Here is a 24,056-nt window from a genome sequence, read left to right on the forward strand (position 1 = left end):
TTCTGTGGAGGCTGGAAGGTAGGAGACGAGGAACTGGCAGAAGTAAAGCTGTGAAGACGGGGCGTGAGTCGTGCTTGTGTAGCTCAGTTGGTAGAGCACTTGCCCGCGAAAGGCAAAGGTCCCGAGTTCGAGTCTCGGCCCGGCACACAGTTTTAATCTGCCAGGAAGTTCCAGTGCTTGTTGTCGATGAACATTAGTCAGCATGTGTGTGTGTACAAGGCGCCTGCTGCAGAGGCCCAGACGCTGCAATGTTCGCTGAACTCATAGAGGAGACGCTGATGGTAGCCCCTTAGTTCATCTGGGCGATCAGGTGCTCTACAGCTGCACGTCCGTTCGACGGTACACATTTCCGCAGCTGTCGTTCACCATGTCATGTATGGCTAATGATTCACCACAGTTGCCTCGGCGCCGGTTTTGGATGGCGCCAGTCGGTTTTCAACAACACTGCCCTGTTTACTGCACCCTCTTTGTTGCTCTGATTCAGGATAACCGTCCCTTGCCTCACTCACCTAACGCTAGTGGCGGATGGCCCCCTCGAGAAGGACACAGCCAATTTCCCCCTCCTCTATTAGTCCGTGTTTGTTTTCGTTTCTAACGACATCGCTGCCAATGGACTAATCACTAACCTTACTTCATTTTCTTCTTCGACAATCACCTGCATCTAAATTTTTCTAGTAAATAACGAATCTGGCTCAGTTATAGTCTGTCCTTCTTGACCTTCGTCAGTACGCAATTGCTTCCATCGTCCTTATTTACCCTACGCTATCTCTTTCAAACTAGATGGAACTCCAAATGTACTGTATCCACACCGCAAGAAGTCTAAGGACGCAAAGAAAAACTTTAATGGTTGAAAAATAAAATAATGTAGAAGTATTGACTGAGGTGTAAACGTTTGCTCTTTTAATACTCATCCATTCACAGGATGGAAAAGAAAGGACTTCCTGTAATTGATTTGTTCTTTTCCTTCTAGAAGAATTATTTGTAATAATGACTCTGTTGGGAACATTACGTTCACCGAAATACCTTTTGGATCAACTGACAGAAGTTAATTTCTACGTTACAATGCCCATTAAAGCACAGTACAGCAGGATGGGAAAGAAAGGATTTCCTGTAATTGATTTATTCTTTTCCTTCTAGAAGAATTATTTGTAATAATGACTCTGTTGGGAACATTACGTTCACCGAAATACCTTTTGGATCAACTGACAGAAGTTAATTTCTACGTTACAATGCCCACTAAAGCACAGTACAGCAGCCTAAATTATAGCCAAGATTGCCACCATTAATGAAGAGAAAATTTGGAAGCATCGTTTTCGTGCTGAGTGGACGCACTATGGTATCTGTAAGATTACCAGCTTGAAAAGCAGATACTGCGAGTCCAGTGGAAATATCTACAAAAATTTCGGATACGTAATGAAACTGATGAACAAAGTTCTTTAAACAGCCTATTATTTTAAGTGTCTCTACTTCAATCGAATTCGCGCAGTGAAGTGCTGCTATTTCTTTATCCTTCTATTCATGTCATGTGTCACAGACACCAAAATCAATGTAGTTTTCTTAAAAAAGTATTTTTATCAGGTTACCTTCCATTCAGGAGGCTGTTGCACGCAGCGACTGCTATGCTGCCGGCCGGAGTGGCCGTGCGATTCTAGGCGCTATAGTGTGAAGCCGAGCGACCGCTCCGGTCGCAGGTTCGAATCCTGCCTCGGACATGGATGTGTGTGATGTCCTTAGGTTAGATAGGTTTAATTAGTTCTAAGTTCTAGGCGTCTGATAACCTCAGAAGTTAAGTCGCATAGTGCTCAGAGCCATTTGAACCATTTGACTACTATATTGACTTGTAAGTAATACATTTCAGCTATCAGTCGTCCTTTTTAAATTTTATTGGCAGATCTAGATTTCAGCTAGAAACTAGCCATTCTCAGTGCACTATCGTTTGAGTATTCAGTGAACTTTGGACGAAGATTGACCAACAGGCATTACAAGCATTGATCAACAATGATAGTGCATTGAGAATGGCTAGTTTCTAGCTCAAATCTAGAGCTGCCAATAAAATTTAAAAAGGGCGACCAATAGCTGAAATCTATTATTTACAGAAGTATTTTTCTCTTCTAAGCCTCGTCTTCAGATGTAGGAAGTTTGAAAACAGTATAATCCTTTAATAAGCGCAAATCATGCAAACATCGCTCAACATTCCGAACACAAACTTAATAAATTTTCCTCAGCCTTATTCAGTCACACAAGTAGATTACTGTAATCGGATTTACGCGAAAAGTTGTTGAACTGCATACCGGAGACCTTGCTCGTAAGGTACTCGGGGACTATTGCTACTCTGCACTACGCAACGTCCTATGCTGCCGATGTGATGCAACTCGATGGACTGAAGAGGATTAATTTATACTGACTCATCACTGCAAAGCAGGTCGAAACAGGCTTTTAAATTACTTGAACTTGGAACTGAAGCGACCTTTCGCCGACTCTAATGTGCTTCAGTTGCGAAGTACAGTTCGTTTCGCAGATTGCGACACATAGATGTTCCTTCACTCGGGTAGTCTTAAGGTTCCTTTTTTTTTGGGGGGGGGGGGGGGGTGGAGGGCACGGTTTCTTTAGCAATAACAGATCAGACAGTTTCATACGTCACACGCAACTCCGATTTATACAGATTAGAAAATCAGACTGCGCTATCAGAAGAAAAGGCTCTCAATTTACACCTTATCTGATTTTAAAAAGTTAAACCTCCTGATCTGGACCTGGTAGTACGCACGGTACTGTCCCACATTGCTCGTCTTTACCGGTGATACAGGACTGTTGCCGTTTTAGGACTCGATATCCGTAACCAGAATTAAGTGGGCAACCTATTTTTAAAATGCAGTTCTTGTTGTTTTCCGTTGGGTTTCGTCAAAGTTCTATTCATAATTTTTCTTGTAAAGGTTTTTAGCTACCGCTACCAGTCACAAAATTTGTTAACTAATCTATAATTTGTTTATTGTTCGACATGTTTCGAGGTAATACCTCATCACCAAAAACTTTTACATATTTCTTGAGACAGTCATGGTCGAAAAAATAGTCAAAAGGCTTCAAATGATTTTTCTTCATTAAGCGCTTATATAACACAGAATTTTCTTATTTTGAGAGTACTGAAGGTGCGATCTGTTTTACTCGCTAAAACATACTCAAGAGGGTAGATCGCATAAAGTATTTCTTTACTTAAGACAACCATTTTCGACAGACTTTTCTGTCATATTCAGATCTTAAAAATCTTTTTGTTGCAAAGCATGTTCATTTTACGTTGAAACTTCAACACCAAGCTTTCAGGGGGATAAAAAATAGCACATTATAAAAGTTTTGTCATAACTAAAAAAATAATTAAACACATAATATACCTTGTGCGAAAGGCCATATCCACAGGTATATCACTCACAGATGATTGTTACAGAACAAAAACACATTACACAGCAGCACATCTACTTACACAAGCTGGACATATCTTCAACAGTGAAAATCCACTTTAAACGGCATATTGGCTACGGTTGCAACTTGTTTGTGTGATATAAGAAGCTTCTGTGAGCGACGTGCACATGGATATGGCCTTCCGCACGAGGTGCTTTATGTTCCTAAATACTTTAGTTATGACAAATCTTTTATAATGTGCTGATTTTTAATTACTTGAAAACTTCGCGTTTTCATCGTAAAATGAACACTTTTACAACAAAAAAATTTTTAAGAGCTGGAGATTACAGCAAAGTCTGTGGAAATCGGTTGTATTTAATAAAGAATCATTATATGCCATCTAGGCTGTGGAATATTTTTTTTGTATAAGATGGCGTGCCCATTATTATAGTCTTGCTGTCAACGCAAAGTTTAACTTTTAACCCTTTGACTGCCAAAAATATTTTTAAAAAATTAGTTTTAAAATTTTTCACAAAATGAAGCTTTAGCTTCTTGAGAAGCATCGAATACAAGGAGAAATTGGCAAAAACTAAACAATCAGATATTTCAAGGCGTTGGTCTCAAAATTAAGGTTTATTATTATACTATGCTACGAATACAAGGAGAAATTGGCAAAAAATAAACAATCAATTGTATAAAACTTGTCGCTTCACTTTGGAATCTCTGGGACATAGCGTTTTCAACTACCAATCATTTCGTGAGATATAATTGAAAGCAATTTTGCATTTCTCCTAGACAGAATCCCACATCTCGAAACTTCCATGAACTCATAATGCCTAAAACAAATTATAGTCCTATATAACAATCAAAAATAGGCATAAATTTAATAAATTTATATCAATAGTACATATTTCTCCAACAGTTTCATTTCGGACCCACGCCTTACAGCAGCAGTAAAAACTCTAATTTAGGTTACAATAGCTTTAGATACACTTTACCGTCAATGATCTCCTTAATAAGATGACTATAAAAAACCACAGGTCTCTATGTGAAGTATAAGTAAATTTTGAGTTATATTTTCTTAACTTTGCTGGAGGGAAAAACATACTAGTGGCTTTTGGAGTGAAATTCTTAATTTTCTCTTGCCTAAGGCAGGCCTCCGCGGATGAGTTACAAGAAACCTGCGTGGTCTCAATACCTCGAATACGGGATGGCTCAGATTCCCCATTGGGCTGTGGGCTTGCTCGCGCGAAAATGGCCTGAATTGTAATCAAGTTGGCATGGGTCTTTGAAATTAGAGCACAGTGACCGCGGGCCCCCTGAGTACTGTTGGCCGGACGAATCTGCGCATCCGGGTAGGCTGATACAAACACGCGAAACCGCCACTTTGCCATCTCCCCGTGTGGGAAAATTTCTGAACCTTACATTCCGAATGTTGTCAGCCAGTCAGATGGATCAGCAGCATTGGCGCTGTGACACGAATGTCTGATCCAATTAGTACCGACACAGCAAATGCAGTATACTAACCTTCATTTACTTAATGGACATTCAGTAACTGATGGTGGAGAAGGTTTAGCAGGTTTCCCTGCGTTTTTGTGTATTCAGGGAAATTCTTAATCACCACTGCGGCGAAAGCTGTGAATCCTCCGTCCATGTCACGGTCATTTGTAAGCAGAGACATCGGAGGCAAGACGGAGAGACGGTGTGGAGACACATGGCTGTCAGGTTATATCGAGAGAGACTTGTCCGGACACTGGCGGGATACTGTGCTGATTACTGAGGAAGTGTCGCCTTTAGCGTTGACGCTGCCTTTGCTCTGAGCTCCCTACAATCTGCGAAGTTTATTCTAGCACTTTTCTACTCCTGCAGCAGTGTTTAACTTGCGTTTGTGACCTACACAGATATGGAAAGACAATTGCTGTTCTGTAACAAATTTCCATTTAGTTTAAGGTAGATACCAATAGTCAGCAGTGCTCTCTGTACCAATAGAGCCTTATTCGAAGAGTCATAATGTATTCTCTTGCACATCAGTGTGTATTACGTTGTCTAATTGACTTAGTCAAAATCATTTTGAGGTCACGTATTTTTTCTTTGTACTTCATGTATGCAATCATTTCAGACCTAATTACGTGAATAGACTTCATTTTTTGCACCAACAGTTAATTGCAAATAATATAATTGTGACACTAACTTGAGGGCATAAATTGATACGTTAAAGCTAAGGATAGTATTTACTTCCATCCTAAGTCTTACCCATTTCTCTTTGTATAAATGAGTAGTGCTATCTTTGTGGTGGCATTCCATTGTAAAACATACATCCCTACTTGGAACATTCATCATATTTACTTCATCTGCATTACTAATGAGTAATGAGACTTGTTCTCACTTGTAGTTAGCACGCTGTTGAGATTATAGAGAGTTTTAGTTACTGTAACAAGCAATTTGCTGGTGTGATATTATACAAGACGTATACTAGCTTGCATAAAGTTTCTGTGTTAAGCACGTAATTTTGGTGGACGGTTTGCACACTCCACTGTCGAGACCCAGCACATCAAAGTTCAAACCGACAAATGAAAGGTAAATTTCGACGATTAACTAAAATCACGTAGCACAGTGCCTGAGCCGCCTGTTGCTTTGAACACTCTGACTGCTATAATATACTACAGTTGTAGTATGTCAGTGTACTACTAGGTGTCTCTGTCTTGAAATAGCATCAGTGGTCACATGCGAGATGATGGATTCAGGAAGAAACCACTGGTACTCGAAGGGTTGAGAAAAAATAATATAGACTCCGTAACATTTTTAAAGGGTCACGTTTTCGAAACACCGTAATTTTCTCCCGTTGTGACGCAGAAGTTTGAAATGTGACTTAAAGGTGCCTACAACCTTCTTCTGAATGATGAAAAAACGTGGAGCTCTGCAACGTCATCCTCGCGATCGGCGACGCTCCAAACAGCAAGACGTTAACACATACGAAAAGAAGGCCAGAACTCAGAAATTCATGTGAGGTGTAAGGTGGGTTAATGAATGCCGTCACGCTGGCACATAATTTCACCACAATTCTGCCCAACGCCGCATATTTCACCTCTTCTTTCGACGCCACTGCTATGGTCAGAAACGCGATGCCCAGTGTCAAAACCACGCGGCTTTCTTATGGGTGGCGCAGGAAAACATTTCAGACACAGCTCGCTCAGTATCGACACAAATAGACTTCAGGGGATGCCACAAACAACATCAGTAAAACCACCTCTCCCCTTGGGGCGTTAATGTCCACACAGTTCGTGGTCGAAAACGACTGTTCGCTGTGCGATGAGCAACAATAAGGCGTTCTTGAAAATGTTTGGCACTGCTGACGCTCCCCGGACGGTTGAGCCCTTCTCTAAGGACGTCGTGGGTCTGTGACGACAATGAACGCGACGGCACCTCTTTGGACCGAAATGTTTGCTCTGGCGTGCGGGGTGCAACCACTAGGGACCGTTCAAAACCAATCGACGTACTCTGAACGTCATCAGAAGCAGAAAAAACTGTTACGCGCCTACTGAGGCATGATCATGCGAGTGGCGCGACATTGACACATGCGTGAATAAAACTACTAGGAGACCCTCTAAGACCCCCAGTTCGGCAACATCCTCGGTGGCACTCACGCACTTTTGTTGGGCACTGTAAAAACATTCCTGTACGTAGACAGTCAGGTCTTTGATTCATAGCCACCGGCATGACAGGCATAACTTTCAGATTTCGCACGCGACTAACAGGCGTTAGTTCAGTGACGTAGTGCCACTCAGTTCGCGGCTGTAGTAAAGGTCAGAATGGATTTCAACGCTCAGCTTTGTGGTTCTGTCCTCCACCGTAGAGGTGTCTACAGAAGGGATGAAGTGTGTGTAAGAAGGTGTGTGACGACCTTCACATTGTTTGAAAAGGCCGGGCAGAATCGTGATGAATTTTGGTGCCAATGTGAAGTCCATAATCCGCCGTACATCCCACGTGAAATTCTAAGTTCTTGGCTTTTTTTTCCGCATGTGTCGATACCTTATTGTGTGAAGGGCCACCGAGTCGGAGGGTGACGTCGGTGGGTACCATGCTTTTGCACCATTACAGAGAAAGTTTGCGGGCACCAATAAGTCACACTTCAGACCTCTGTCCCACAGTGGGAGACAGTTACGGGGTTTCGGAAAAGTGGTCCTTTGACTGTGTTGCGCTATGTAGAATAGAATTAAAATCTGGAGATACACTCCTGGAAATAGAAAAAAGAACACATTGACACCGGTGTGTCAGACCCACCATACTTGCTCCGGACACTGCGAGAGGGCTGTACAAGCAATGATCACTCGCACGGCACAGCGGACACACCAGGAACCGCGGTGTTGGCCGTCGAATGGCGCTAGCTGCGCAGCATTTGTGCACCGCCGCCGTCAGTGTCAGCCAGTTTGCCGTGGCATACGGAGCTCCATCGCAGTCTTTAACACTGGTAGCATGCCGCGACAGCCTGGACGTGAACCGTATGTGCAGTTGACGGACTTTGAGCGAGGGCGTATAGTGGGCATGCGGGCGGCCGGGTGGGCGTACCGCCGAATTGCTCAACACGTGGGGCGTGAGGTCTCCACAGTACATCGATGTTGTCGCCAGTGGTCGGCGGAAGGTGCACGTGCCCGTCGACCTGGGACCGGACCGCAGCGACGCACGGATGCACGCCAAGACCGTAGGATCCTACGCAGTGCCGTAGGGGACCGCACTGCCACTTCCCAGCAAATTAGGGACACTGTTGCTCCTGGGGTATCGGCGAGGACCATTGGCAACCGTCTCCATGAAGCTGGGCTACGGTCCCGCACACCGTTAGGCCGTCTTCCACTCACGCCCCAACATCGTGCAGCCCGCCTCCAGTGGTGTCGCGACAGGCGTGAATGGAGGGACGAATGGAGACGTGTCGTCTTCAGCGATGAGAGTCGCTTCTGCCTTGGTGCCAATGATGGTCGTATGCGTGTTTGGCGCCGTGCAGGTGAGCGCCACAATCAGGACTGCATACGACCGAGGCACACAGGGCCAACACCCGGCATCATGGTGTGGGGAGCGATCTCCTACACTGGCCGTACACCACTGGTGATCGTCGAGGGGACACTGAATAGTGCACGGTACATCCAAACCGTCATAAACCCATCGTTCTACCATTCCTAGACCGGCAAGGGAACTTGCTGTTCCAACAGGACAATGCACGTCCGCATGTATCCCGTGCCACCCAACGTGCTCTAGAAGGTGTAAGTCAACTACCCTGGCCAGCAAGATCTCCGGATCTGTCCCCCATTGAGCATGTTCGGGACTGGATGAAGCGTCGTCTCACGCGGTCTGCACGTCCAGCACGAACGCTGGTCCAACTGAGGCGCCAGGTGGAAATGGCATGGCAAGCCGTTCCACAGGACTACATCCAGCATCTCTACGATCGTCTCCATGGGAGAATAGCAGCCTACATTGCTGCGAAAGGTGGATATACACTGTACTAGTGCCGACATTGTGCATGCTCTGTTGCCTGTGTCTATGTGCCTGTGGTTCTGTCAGTGTGATCATGTGATGCATCTGACCCCAGGAATGTGTCAATAAAGTTTCCCCTTCCTGGGACAATGAATTCACGGTGTTCTTATTTCAATTTCCGGGAGTGTATATTTTACTATAGAAGAGCCAGCTAATTTGGAGATTCAGTAATGGGCTTTATGATGAACAGGAAAATTAAAAGCAATGTTGCAGATACTGGAGTAATCGCAGAATATCAAGGATCAATTTGAAAGTAAATGAGAGTTTTTCCAAGAGGACGAATGAAATATACACACTAACGTGAGCATATTTTGACGATCAGGAAGAAGACTTCTGTGAAGAGCTGCAAAATAAATAAATAAATTCCTGTAAATCCCATTACAGGGTGATTAGAATGCGAGAATAGGACAAAAACTATAGATCATTTCGCCAGAGGAAAAGTTAGGCTTCGAACCAACAGTGACAGAGATCATATGTTGAGAGAATTTATCAAAACGTGGGTCCTTAACACACAATCCCAGAAGAGAACAAACAGAAATGGACTTGGCAAGGACCAAATGAAAATGAAACTGACTATATTTTATTAAATACTAACGAAATAGCTCAGGAAGTAACGGTACTAAACCATTTTCGGTAGATGAAGCTTAGAAATAAACACATTCACTAGGCTGCAAATCAAGAATTGTAGATCATCGGAATTCTTCTGAAATAAGGATAAACAGTAGATTAAATTAACAAGTTTAAAGCTTTAAAAAATTGCTGTTATAAAGACGTAGTCGAGATAAGGAATTAGAATGTACTTATGTAAAAAACAACAGACGTTTCAAATGTAATGAAGGCAATAATAAAAACGTCTTAAATGGAACGGCGTAATTATCAAAGAAAAAGGGAGAATTTCAAGGAAACAATAATAATATAATAAAATATACTGAATAAACCCATATATTCAGAAATAATAATAAGCTGCTGGTGACGCAGTAACTAAAATGAGAGGGAGATCTGCACAAAGCACCGAAGGTTTTTTGAAATATTAAAAACTGAGGGCGAATAGGTAGTTGAGACATGAGTAGTTCGCCTCATTACTGTTATCCTTGCCTGCGCAACACGTTTTTCATTTTTAGAATTACAAGTATTTCAGAATAATATCCGTGTCATTCTATCAATGATTTTTAGATTTGCGTTTTATCACATGTGACAGGGCTTAATTCATTGAGGAATGTTCATTGGGATTGAGTGCTGTTGGTGTTTCACATGTGCGCTTGCCCATCTGCTAGTGGAGTTACTCTTCTGCCTTCACCACTAAGAATTTACGCCAGCACAGCCCACAAATTACACACGCAACTTACCGCTATGATATACACGTGATAAGGGCACAGAAATCAAGAACAGAAATTGATAAGGGCGTTTAATGTCTTCCTGGAAGGATGGAGGTTTATAGGAAAGAGAAATATCATCGTAACAGAATTGTTAACGACAAGAACGCATCTACGCGAAATGCGTATTTTTCATTATATAACAGCTGTTTTAGTTCCGATGTATTCTGATTTACTTCTGGCCCGATATTTCTTCATGTTTTTGTTTCAATTCGGAATTACATGCCAGCCGCGAACTTGGCGATAGTTCCAGTGTGTAGCCCTGACTGATATGAGGGTTGCCGAAATCAATAGAAGGCTGTTGATTTCGGCAACCCTTCCTAACACAGCGCTGCTGTTGTATGTTACTTATCTTCAGGTTCTTTGCGTGCCTACTGCAATTTTTTTGACACCATTGTTTTCATTGATATCCTTTTGTGCTCCTTTCAATACATTTTACATTAGATCAAGCATATCATAAATATACATGTAAGAACATATATTTTAGTAACTGTACTTACAAATTATGTTTTTCTTCATTATACTGTACTGGAAAATCTATTTTTTTTTTTTAGTACTACCGACTGCAAATAAGACTGCCTCTATCATAAAAGCAAATTTAAAGTGTAAATACAGTGAGCTACAGCTGGCGGCGAAGCGTCTTCGACTGCTTGCGCCGTACGTGGAAGCACGGTAATCTGGATGCTGGTTGGCCCCCTGTACTGGTCAGGCACAGTATCTGTCCTAGAGTTTTATCACGTATTACAGTTCCTGCTGCTGCCTAGCAATTGTATTAACGAATCAAGCATCAAAATCAACGCGTGTTTATAGTGGAGATGTCATACGTCATCCAGTGAAGTCTGTAGTTAACAGTGGAAGTAGCTTTTGGAAATACAGTTTCCCAAAGAATTAGGTTTCGGACGCTGAGAGTAATTGCTCCATACATCAGGCGACCGGCCATATGGATCTCTCTCTCGGCAGTGCAGAGGGGGGGCTATTATTATTCTCAAGTCTGGACCATTAGTAAATGGAGGCAATAAATTTGAAGCTATAACATCCATGAAAAAGCAAATGACACACAGTGTAGTGTCGGGAGCATTCTGGCAAAGAACAACGCGTACAGATTTTCTGCGACCGCGCTGTTTACGAACATTCCTATCAAAGACTCTTGGACCTAGTATCCCAGTTCTTCTAAGTGACATGTTAGAAATATTTGGGTACACCCTTACGTCCTCTTATTTTCTGAGTATTACAATGTGACGGCGTTACGATGGGAGTACTGCCATAGACACGGCACAATTGAAGTCTAGTTGTTTCTTTCGATGAGTTGACGACATGTTCGACATTTGGCACATCGAACGTGAGAAGCGTGATGAGTTCTTCGAACATCTCAACAGCGTTAACACTAACGTCCAGTTCACTACTGAGGTAGAAAAATACAATGCATTGCCCTTACTCGGCGTCCTTGTCCTCCGCAAACGAAATTGATGCCTTGACCACAGCGTCTATAGACAACCTACTCACTCCGATCTGAACTTGCACGCCATCAGCCATCATCACCCGGCACAGAAGCGACTATGTTACAAACATTGGTGCATCGTGCAAGAATGATATCACACGCTGATAACTTACCCCATGAGCTGAAGCACCTAGGAATGTCTTCAGGAACAACGAGCACAACGTTCATCAAATAATTGAAGCGATTTGAAGCGAGAATCACAGTAAGACTACTGACGAGGAGCAGGAAAATAGACTTGCTTTCTTACCGTTCTTTGGCTCTGTGTCGGACAAGATAAGCCGCCTGCTGAAAAGACACAAGATCAAAACGATTTTCCGGGCTCCGACAGAAATCCGGAAATTACTCAAACTAGTGAAAGATGTAGCAGGTCACAGAACACCGGCGGTCTACAAGGTACCTTGGAGAGTGGCCAGTCATATCGAACAAACAGTACACACTATAGAAGAACGCAGGAGTGAACATGAGAGGTTTTATCGCCTACGCCATCCCGACAAAGATTAATCAGGATTAACTTGTGTGCACCAACTCAGGACTATCTAACAGAACAATTATACACTGATAGCAACCTGAAAATTATATGTAACGTCTTAAGTAGTCAATATGTTCAATTCACCAACAAGATATAGAAACACTTTTCTACCGAAAGATTAACGTGAATGAGGTATTCTTTTGAATCTTGTTTACATCGTTCAATGAAGAAATCGAAAGGCAATACTGTGCAAAAAGCCCAAAGAGAGCAGTAAGAATCTGTAACCTTCTCCTTGTAGTTTTAACGTCAGTGTAATCACGATGGGTTGGTTTTAACATAGTTGCTTTTTACGTCTTCGTTTATGAGAAGCGGACGCCGAAGAACTGCAAGTCGTGACTCTCGAATTACGTTCACTGTAATATTAAGATGCACGACCTACGACATCCAATGCATCATTCATGAAGCAACACGAGAAACTGGAGGAGGAGTGCTGCCTCGACTGTACTCTTGAACACATTTTACTAGCTGCACAAAGATAAGCGATTAAATGCCTATGATGAACAACTGACGATTTTTAAGTGTGCAACAGAAAAAGTGGATTACTATAAATTAATCATATTTTGGCCTCAGTCAGTATCTATTTAGTGAATATCATCGTCATCATATCATCGATCCATTCTTTCAGAGCTATTGATTCCGTTCACACTAATTAATAGCCAACGCGCTTCAGCCGCACGTTGGCATCTACTCATATCGTATAACTGCCTCGCATTTCGCTCGTTATACTTGCTTAATAATACAGTACTTTGTTTTGTCAGTTTTGTTACGTTACGAATGTCAAGGGGACGCACTCATTTTATGTTTCAGGCGATAATCTTTCAGTTTCTTTGACGTCATCTTTCATTTTTCTCTGTGTCCCAATCCATCCCTCCTCTCCCAAGCCCCTCGCCCACTTCAACGGTCTTTACACCCATTAAGACCTTTGTTCTCAATATTCGCTGCTACGAATTACAGTCTTTTCCTCCAGCTACATTTTTCCTTCCTTAGCCATCAGTCCACATATCGTTCCCACAGAAATGTGCATCTTCACAAACCTCCTTCTTAATTCCAAATGGCTATTCAAACAGATAACTTTACACTGAGGTGACAAAAGTCATGGGATATCTCCTAATATTGTGCCGGACCTTATTTTGCCCCGTGTAGTGCAGCAACTCACGTTGCATGGACTCAAAAAATCCTTGCAACCTCCTGCAGTAATATTAAGCCTTGCGGACTCTATAGCTGTCCATAGTTGCGAAAGTGCTGCAGGTGCATGATTTTGTGCTCGAACTGACCTCTCGATTAGGTCCCATAAATGTTCGATGAGATTCATGTCAGGCAATCTGGGTTGCCAAACAATTCGCTAGAACTGTCCAGAATGTTCTTCAAACCAATTGCGAAAAATTGTTGCCTGGCACAAGGCGCATTGTCATCCACAAAAATTCCGTCGTTATTTGGGAACATGAAGTCTATGAATGGCTGCAAATAATCTCCAAGCAGACGAACATAAACATTTTCAGGCAATGATGAGTTCAGTTGGTCCAGAGAACCCAATCCAGTTCATGTAAACACAGCCCACACCATTATGCAGCTACAACCAGCTTGCACAGTGCCTTGTTAACAACTTGGGTCCATGGCTTCGTGGGGTCTGCGCCATACTCGAACCTACCATCATCTCGTACCAACTGAAATCGGGACTCTTCTGACCAGATCGCGGTTTTCCAGTCTAGGCTCCAACCGATATGGTCAAGAGCCCAGAGAGACGCTGCAGGAGTTGTCGTGCTGTCAGCAAAGGCACTCGTGTCGGTCGTCTGATGCCATAGCATATTAACGCCAAATTTCGCAGCACTGTCCTAACTTACATGTTCGCAGTACGTCTCACATAGGCTTCTGAGGTTATTCCACGCATTGTTGGTTGCCTGTTGGCACTGACAATTCTATGCAAACGCCACTGCTCTCGGACGTTAACTGAAGGCCGTCAGCCATTGCGTTGTCCATGGTGAGAGGTAATGCCTGAAATTTGGTATCCTCGGCACACACTGGGCACTTGGATCGCAGAATATTGAATTTACTAACGATTTTCGAAATGGAATGTCCCGTATGTCTAGCTCCAGCTAGCATTCCGCATTCAGAGTCTGTTAATTTCCGTCGTGCGGCCATAATCACGTTAGAAACTGTTTCAAATTACTCACCTAAGTACAAACGGCAGCTCCGCCAAAGCACTATCCTTTTATACCTTCTATATGCGACACTACCGCCATCTGTATATATGAAAGTCGGTATTTCAGTGTATACTAAGTTCAAAGATATTCGATCCTAGCCATCTTTCCACAAATGAAAAAAAAAACCTTCTATGTACTATTCTTTTCAAGCTATTTTACTCCTTAGTACGAGTTAACTGGAGCGACATACTTGTTTCACCTCTTGTGTGGTTCCATATTTGTTGTAATTTTACTGTAACTTCCACTCCAATTTTATTGTTGAATAAAAGTTGCGACGCTTGCGATTATCTGTTCTTCGTATCTTTCTCGTTTTCTGAACTATAGATTTGTTCTACTGCAACTCTTCCAGTTTTAATATTTGTAATATTGATAATTATGTTTGTTCAACTCTGTCAACAGCTTCTTTTGATTATCCTGTCATAGCAAATAACTAGAAGTAGAAATGACGTGTTTCATAGTAACGAAGATGAATCAGTGCTCTTAGGTCTTAAAGTATGCATTTTAGAGCCCACGTTTACCAGACTTTTCTTCTTGTTTTCTCTTCCTAAAGTACAGGTATTGAATTTCGTAGTGTCGCAGATGAACGAGTGCTCATATGTCTTAAGGTATGCATTTTAGAGCTAATGTTTACTGGACTTTTTTCTCTTTTTATTCCGTACTACCTTCTGCCACAACATGTAAAGCAAAGAGCTTGAAGTAGAAGTGACGTATTTCGTAGTATCGAAGATGAGCCTATGTTTAGTCGACACAGGACAAAGGTAGGAAGATTTCAGTTTAGCGTCCCGTCGACAATAAGGTCTAGATGTCAGAAAACAAACTCAGGTTAAGGAAGGATGGAAAATGAAATCTGCCTTGCCCTCTGAAAGGAACCATCCCGGCATTTGCATGAAGCGATTTAAAGAAATCGCGGAAAACCTAAATCTGGGTGGCCAGATGGGCATTTGAACCGACGTCCTCCGGAACGCGAGACCGGAATGTTAATCACTGGGCCTCCTTGCTCTGTGGTTACCCTGTTAGTTATCTGCTTGCTAACAGCTTGTTCATTCCACGCAACTGTTACTCAAATCCTTCTTACTTAAGCTCAAATAGTAATGTCATCAGCGAAGATACAAATAATTCGCTAATCTTCGATTGCGTCACTTCCATTATTTTAATTTTTTTGGTTGGTTAGAATGATAAATTCTTCATTCTTGTAATGTACTGTAATCGGATTTTGGTTAAGAAGTTTCATACAGTCATCTGTTTCCTTAGCTCTTGTGGAAAAATCGTCCATTCTGTGTACATATGAACCTAAAATCTAAAATCCCCCCCCCCCCCCCCCCCCCCCGCTCCTTGTTCTTTCAGAGAAGTTTCTGTTCCGATTCACTCCATACCGAAACAATGCCCACTTTTTATTTTTTAATAATTTCAATTATCTCGCAAATGCAGATGATATAGTACTGCTAAGGGAATCAGTCCACGAGTTGAAAGAAACTACCCACAGAAGGTGGAGCTAAAAGTGGATCAAGACAATACGGAGTTCAAGCAATTACGAAGGAAACAAGAGCAGCAAGAATTTCTTGAGATAGATGGCATGAAATTCAAGAGACTCCATCAGCTCAAATAAATGGGATCTTGGTTTACCAGCAGTAACAGCATAGAAATTGCTATCAAGGAAAGAACAGCAGTGGGAATGAAAAGCACGTATTCCCTCAGGGAGACGCTCAGCTCACTCAGATTCAATATCAGCGAATACTAAAACGAGAATCTATAATACAGAAATATGCCCAGCAGTCATGTACGGTTCACAAACCAGGAGCATTACAAAATGCGACAAGAAAAAACCATTAATAATTGAAAAAAGTGTAATGAGGCAGATATGGGAATCGATTTTGGTTAAAGGAGAATAGAGAAGGAGGAGGAATGAGGAAATCTACCTCTTAATGCAACAACCAGCAATACTACAGAACCTGAAAGGCAAAAGGTCCTATGGGCAGGTCATTTAACCCATATACCAGTAGAAAGCATATGAGGAAAACCAGAAACCAGACAACCCATAGTACGACCAAGGCAGCACTGGATGGACGACCTGGCGCAGGACGCAGCAGTCCTGGAGGTTGGAGACACCTGGAGGAACCGGGCACAGAACAGAAAGGAAAGGGGTCAGGTTGTGGAAGCAGCACATGGTCTATAGACCCTGTGTTCGCTGGATATGTACTACCAAGTTTATAGAATTAAATACTTCCCATGTGGTACTGCGAAGCTGTCACAAGTTGTATACAGTTACAAAACGCAACAGACCGATTCTAATGCGAAAGAATGGCGAAGTCAAAAGAAATCTATCCACGGAATAGCTGTTCGTTACTCAAATACTCGTAATTACTCGGGTAACAGAAAACAAATAATGGCAGCACAGACTACATGATAACCAATTTAACTTGTTTCACCTTAAATTGGAAAAATATTTTTGGTTGTCTATATACTCCAGGTAGTGATTACCTCTCAGTCGATATTTTAAAGCTGGTGGATGACGAATCCATAAAACATTTAGCTAAAATATTTTCAAGTTGTTTCCACAGTGGAAAAATATCAAGAGATTATGATAAAGCCAAAATAATCCTAATACGTAAGAAAGACAGTACTAAATACTTAAATAACTAAAGCTCTATCAACCTACTGTCCATACCGTAAAAAGTTTTTACTAGAACTTTGACTACTTGATTGAACACTACACTTGACGTTGGCCCAATCCATTGAGTAATATGGGTTCCGCACAGGGTTTAGTATAACTGATCATATCCTCACTCTACACGAATTAGTAGAACAAATTAGTAAGATCTATCTCTCTGCCTAGCCTAAGTAGATTTTGAAAAGGCCTGCGATTCGATCAGTCATCCAACTGTGTTCGAGGCTCTAACGGAGAAAGGAATAGGAGCAGACCTGTGTTAAACATGTATACAAACCCTCCACAGCGTTTTTCCCATTGAAAAGTGCGTGAAACAAGGTGACCCTGTATTTCCAAAACTATTTTCAGCAGTCCTCGAAAAAGCAGTGTCAAAACTGGATTGGATAACAAAGGGAATCCAAATTCTGGGAAAGAGATTAAATAACCAAAGGTTCGCTGATGATATTGTTCTATTTGCAAATAGTACAGAAGATCTTCAAATACTATTTAGTGAACTTGGGTTAGGTTGTTCTGAAGTAGGCCTAAAATGAAGCATGACAAAACCAAACTCATGAAGTATGAATGAACACCAGAGGGAAATATCTGCGCCGAGTGGTTAAAGGCGCTACAGTCTGGAACCGCGCGAACACTACGACGCAGGTTCGAATCCTGCCTCGGGCATGGATGTGTGTGATGTCCTTAGGTTAGTTAGGTTTAAGTAGTTCTGAGTTCTAGGGGACTTATGACCACTGCAGTTGAGTCCCATAGTGCTCAGAGCCATTTTTGGAAATATCTGCTTGGAGAACGCAACTGCAAAGGTCACAGAATATGTCCAAAAAATGGCAGGAGACCTAAGACCAGAAATATTTCGACATATTAAATTAGGCTGGCAAGCTTATGGGAGATGCTCTTCAGTTTTGGTCTACGATGTCGGCCGAGCTGGAAAAAAACGGTGTTTGACCAATGTATACTGCCACTAATAAGATATCACGTTAAATGAATTCGTTGCTTGAAAAGTAACAGTATCCCAAAGAGGAATTGGGAGACCATTGCTGGGCTACACAAAGAAAGACAGAAAAAAATCGATATCAGACAGACAACAAATATCAGTTGTTTGGACAATATGGTTCTTGAGAAACATCGAGTACTATAAATTAATTGAGTATTAATAAAACAGTCTCAATCGCGACTTTTTATTTATTTAGTGCCAACAGGTTAACTGACCTTCGTTGTCTCTCTGATGTCGATTTTTTTCCGTCTTTCTTTGTGTAGCCCAACAATGGTCTCCCCATTCCTCTCGCCCTGAATATGGCCCCTGCGATGGGCTGAAACCGGTCGGCACTAAATAAACAAAAAATCGCGATTAAGACTGTTTTGTTCATACTGCGATAATGGAAAGAGTGAATACCTTGCAAGGGATGGTCATGTCGCTCGAAGAAAAGATGGCGGACGGTCAAAACGTGCTAGATTGGAGCCCAGTTTACCAAAAAATACCAAGGGTAAGACCACCATACAGATGGGACAGACTAAAGGAAGGCAGGCGGTTTGAACTGGCAACGGGAAGCTCAAGATAGGCAGAAATGGAAGAACCTACAGAGGTTCTATCTTGCACGCCGACTCAAAGCGGGCACATCATCAAGCGATCGTATTGATTGATAATGGTGGTGATGATGGTGATATAGTATCCAAAGCGGTTATTTTGTGTTTGCTTATTTCGAAATATTTATTGAATGTCATGTCCAGCTTCCAGTTTGGCTTCGTTTAAAGTTTTGTGTGCACTGCATTAAAATATGTTTACACAAAAATTGATAAATTCGTGTTAACTTTTTCACGTTGTACGATTAATCTGCATTTTTGTGACATCTCCCTATACCTCCTCTTTTAAGCACTATTATAACAGGCACGTCTCGTTTCATAGGTGTCAAAGATCTCAGAGATTTAAGATCTTAAGTGAGAGGTTACAGCACCTGCTGCAGTGACTTTGTGTAGTAGTATTCTACGTGAACACCTAATCGAGAGAATGTACCTTGAGCAAACATGGCCGACCACAATGTATATAATCTGGCTGATGCGTCAGGCGGAATAACAGTTATAAAGCTGTGGAAGTGCCAGCCTAGGATGGGTACCGACGAGAAGGAGTGGTCGCAGTCCCTCACCAGCTGTACGAGGTAGGAAAGCACTGATTACGCGCCTGCGGCGTAACCCTGAGAGTCACCCGCTTCTAGCGTGCTGTGGCGTCAGCTAAGCGGCGCGGGCTGGCCTAGCTCTGCCCGTCCGTGGCTAACGAGAGGCGCAGAACTGCCCTGAATGTGTTCACAGATGAGTTCAAAAATAGGACTTTCTAAGCCCAGCGATTTTCTTGCCGACATATAACAACGGTTTTTGCATTTCTGATCAAAGTGAGGAGAATAAGCACATCCTTCAGCCTGTACTGGCTCAATACCTTCAGTTACAAAACTGACGAGAAGAGTTTCAAAACTTGAGAATTAATTTACGAAATTTTTGTAGTTTCTAAACATCAAACACACCCTGTCTTAAGCGCTAAATAGAGCAACAATTTTTCTTGGAGATCTTTCCAAGGCCTTTCCTAAGTTTCCTCATTCTGCTAAAACCGACACGCCACCTGACAAAGTCTGGAGAACGGGCTGGAGTGTATGCGGCGGTTGGGAAGCTTCCTCCTCGTTACTGGCCCCCTCACAACCCCGGTGCAGCTCTTTCGTCATACGAGAAACACCCGATATATTATCCTTCTTCTGAAACATTATTTTGTTCGTTACCTCTTTGAGGGTCTATAACATTTCGAACAAATGGTTGAAATGGCTCTGAGCACTATGGGACTCAACTTCTGAGGTCATTAGTACCCTAGAACTTAGAACTAGTTAAACCTAACTAACCTAAGAACATCACACACATCCATGCCCGAGGCAGGATTTGAACCTGCGACCGTAGCGGTCTCGCGGTTCCAGACAAGTAGCGCCTAGAATCGCACAGTCACTTCGGCCGGCCATTTTGAACAGTTCTCCCATGATCGTTTATTTTCATTCCTCCTCCGTTCCTGTACATGGCCTTTCCCTCCAGCGACGAGCTATTATTCTGAAGTTTTCCTATAGCAACTGTAATATTATCGATGGTAGAACCACTTCTATATAAAGTTTTCCGAAATTCCTTCGCCAAAGTGGATGCAGTAAATATTCCAGAGTATAAATCAAGAACAGCTGCCAAAATGAGTAACTCAGAAGCAGATATCCACAGTATAGCGAAAAACTTACATCACTTAATAAAGCCAAATCTTCCGGTACAGAGTGTATACCAGCATGCTGATATAATAGATCCTCGCATAGCTATAACAAACAACCGCTCGCTTGGCGATAGATCAGTAGTTAACACCTGGAAAATAACACGAGTCCCGACAAAACAGAAGAAAAGAAAATAGAAGTAATCCACAGAATTATACAACCACACTACTGACATCAATTTGCAGCACGATTTTGGAATATGTAGTGTGTTCGAACGTTATGAAGTCCTCGAAGAAATCTATAGGCACATAGCAGGGATTCAGAAAACGTCTTTCTCGTGAAATAGAACAGGCACTTTATTCACACGAAGTAATGAGTGCTATTTGGCCAGGGTATCTAGAATTTATTCCACATTATGCTTATCCATTACGCATATTTTAGAACCGTGACTGTATATTGAATGCAAATAAGTTATACACAACTGCAACCAGCCACTTTTTTGAATAATAATGCTTTATTCCATAAACCGGTTTTCAAACCTTTTTAGGTTCATCTTCAGATGGTTTCGGGAGGATCCGGGAAGTTACATCATTACTGGTAGTAGCATAATGCTGGGTGACAGTATAGGCGGCTTTTTTCGGATATGTCTGCCTCCATTTTGATGTCCAGAACACTTTCACACCAACTATATTAGTTTACACTTTGCCAGCATCCAGCATGCGCTTTACAACTGTTGCTTGTAACAAACATCTTGACAGAAAGATATGGCATAACCTACTTTGTACAGAGATGTAATTTGTTGTTCTTTACATGTATTATTTTAATGGCGATAACATGAGAGCACGAGATAAAGTAAATAAATTACTACAAGAACAAATTTCAGGTGATCTGATATCTTATTTCTACTTCTATATTACAAGCAGGTTTTTTTTTTTTTTTTTTTTTTTTTTTTTGCTATTAAAATATTTGTTCATGAGACTCCGTGATCATGGCCCATCTTCTTCTTTATCTGGTTGATGATGGTCTCTGCGGTGATACAGCGAATGAAGATTGTGTTTGCGCATCAGTCGATGAACCAGGATGTGGAGAAGAAGCAGTGACTGACGTTGTGCTCTGGGAATCTAGCATCATACTTTCTATTGTATCTGATGGTGCAAATTCCTCTCCTCCAAATGCATTAGCATCAGGCAGGAATAAGCTCAGATAGATTTTTTGCATTGTTGTTCTTCTAGTATATGCAAGTCTACATCTAAATCTACGTGATTACTTTGCTATTCTCAATAAAGTGTGTGGCAGAGGGTTCAATGAACCACCTTCATAGTTGTCTGTACCGTTCCACTCTGGAACCGCGCGCGGAAGAAACGAACACTTAAATTTTTCTGTGCTTGCCCTGATTTCTCTTATTTTATCGTGATGATCATTTATTTCTCCTTGTGTAGGTGGGTGCCAACAAAATGTTTTCGCAATCGTAGGAAAAAACTGGTGATTGAAATTTCATGAGAAGATCCCGTCGCAACGAAAAACCCCTTTGTTTTAACGATTGTCACCCCACTTCACGTATCATGTCTGTGGCACTATCTCCCCTATTTCGCGATAATGCAAAACGAACTGCCCTTCTTTTTACTTTTTCGATGCCATCCGTCAGTCCTACCTGATGCGGATCCCACACCTCACAGCAGTATTCCAGAATAGGGCGGACAAGCGTGGTGTAAGCAGTCTCTTTAGTAGACCTGTTGCACCTTAGAAGTGTTCTGCCAATGAATCGCTGTCTTTGGTTTGCTCTACCCCCAACATTACCTATGTGATCGTTCCAATTTAGGTTACTTCTAATTGTAATCCCTAAGTATTTAGTTGAATTTACAGTCTTCAGATTTGTGTGACTTATCGCGTAATCGAAATTTAGAAGATATCTTTTAGTACCCATGTCAATAAGTTCACACGTTTCTTTATCCAGGGTCAATTGCCACTTTTCGCACAACATAGATTTCTTATCTAAATCAATTCGTTTTGGTCATCTGATGACTTTACAAGACGGTAAATGACAGCATCATCTGCAAGATTGTCTCCTATGTCGTTAATAAAGATCAGGAGCAAAGAGAGCCTATAACACTTCCTTGGGGAACGCCGGATATTACTTCTGTTTTACTCGATGACTTCCCGTCTGTTGATACGAATTGTGACCTTTCTGACACGAAAGCATGAATCCAGTCGCACATCTGAGGTGAAATTCCATAGGCACGCAGTTTGCTTAGAAGACGCTTGTGAGGAACGGTTTCGAAAGCCTTCTGAAAATCTAAAAATATGGAATCAATTTGACATCCCCCGTTGATAGCACTCATTATTTAATGAGTATAAAGAGCTAGTTGTGTTTCATAAGAACGATGTTTCCTGAATCCGTCCTGACTATGCGTCAATAAATCGTTTTCTTCGAGGTAATTCATAACGTTCGAAAACAGTATATATTCCAAAACCCTACTGAAAATCGGCGTTAGTGATATGGGCCTGTAATTCAGCGGATGACTCCTACTTCCCTTTTTGGGTATTGGTGTGACATGAGCAATTTTACAGTCTTTAGGTACTGAACGTTCTGTGAGTGAGCGGTTGTATATAATTGCTAAATGTGGAGCTATCACATCAGAATACTCTGAAAGGAAGCTGACTGGTATTCAACCTGGACCGGACGCCTTGTCTTTATTAAGTGATTTAAGTGGCTTTGCAACACCAAGGATATCTACTCCTATGTTTCTCATCTTCGCAGTTGTTCTTCATTGGAACTCAGGAATATATGCTTCGTCTTGTTTGATGAAGGAGTTCCGGAAAACCGTGTCTAATAACTCTGCTTTAGTGGCATTGTCATCAGTGACTTCACCGTTGTTATCGGGCTGTGAAAGTATTATTTGTGTCTTGCCACTGGTGTGCTTTGTGTATGACCTGAATCTCTTTGGGTTTCCTGCCAGATTCCGAAACAAAGTTTCGTTGCGGAAATTATTAAAAGCATCTCGGCTATATTTCGAGCTTCTGCAGAACTTGGCCAATCTTGGAGATTTTGCGTTCTTTTAAATTTGGAATGCTTTTTTCGTTGCCTTTGCATCAGCGATCTGACCCGTTTTGTTTACCATGGGGGATCAGTACCATCATTTATTAATTTACATGGTGTATATCTCTCCACTGCCGTCGATACTATCTCTCTGAAATCATTCCACATATTTTCTACGCTTGCGTGATTAGATTGAAAGAGTGGAGACTCTCTCTCAAAAAGGCGTTAAGAGCATGTTCATCAGCTTTTTTAAATAGATGTACTTTGCGTTTCTTCTTGATGATTGTGGGTGTTACGGTATTCAGCCTAGTAGCAACTGCCTTGTGGTCACTAATCACTGTATTCGTCAAGATACTCCCTATTTGTCCAGGATTATTTGTTGCTAAGAGCTCAAGTATGCTTTCGCAACCATTTACGCTTCGAGTTGGCTCATGAACTAATTGTTCAAAATAATTTTCTGAGAAAGCATTCAGTACAATTTCGGATGACGTTTTATGCCTGCCGCCAGCTTTAAACGTATAATTTTTCCAGCATATGGATTGTAGATTGAAGTCACTACCGACTATAACTGTAGGAGTGGGGTACCTATTTGAAATGAGACTCAAGTTTTCTTTGAACTGTCTAG

Source organism: Schistocerca americana, chromosome 3, assembly GCF_021461395.2.
Source record: "Schistocerca americana isolate TAMUIC-IGC-003095 chromosome 3, iqSchAmer2.1, whole genome shotgun sequence".
NCBI lineage: Eukaryota > Metazoa > Arthropoda > Insecta > Orthoptera > Acrididae > Schistocerca > Schistocerca americana.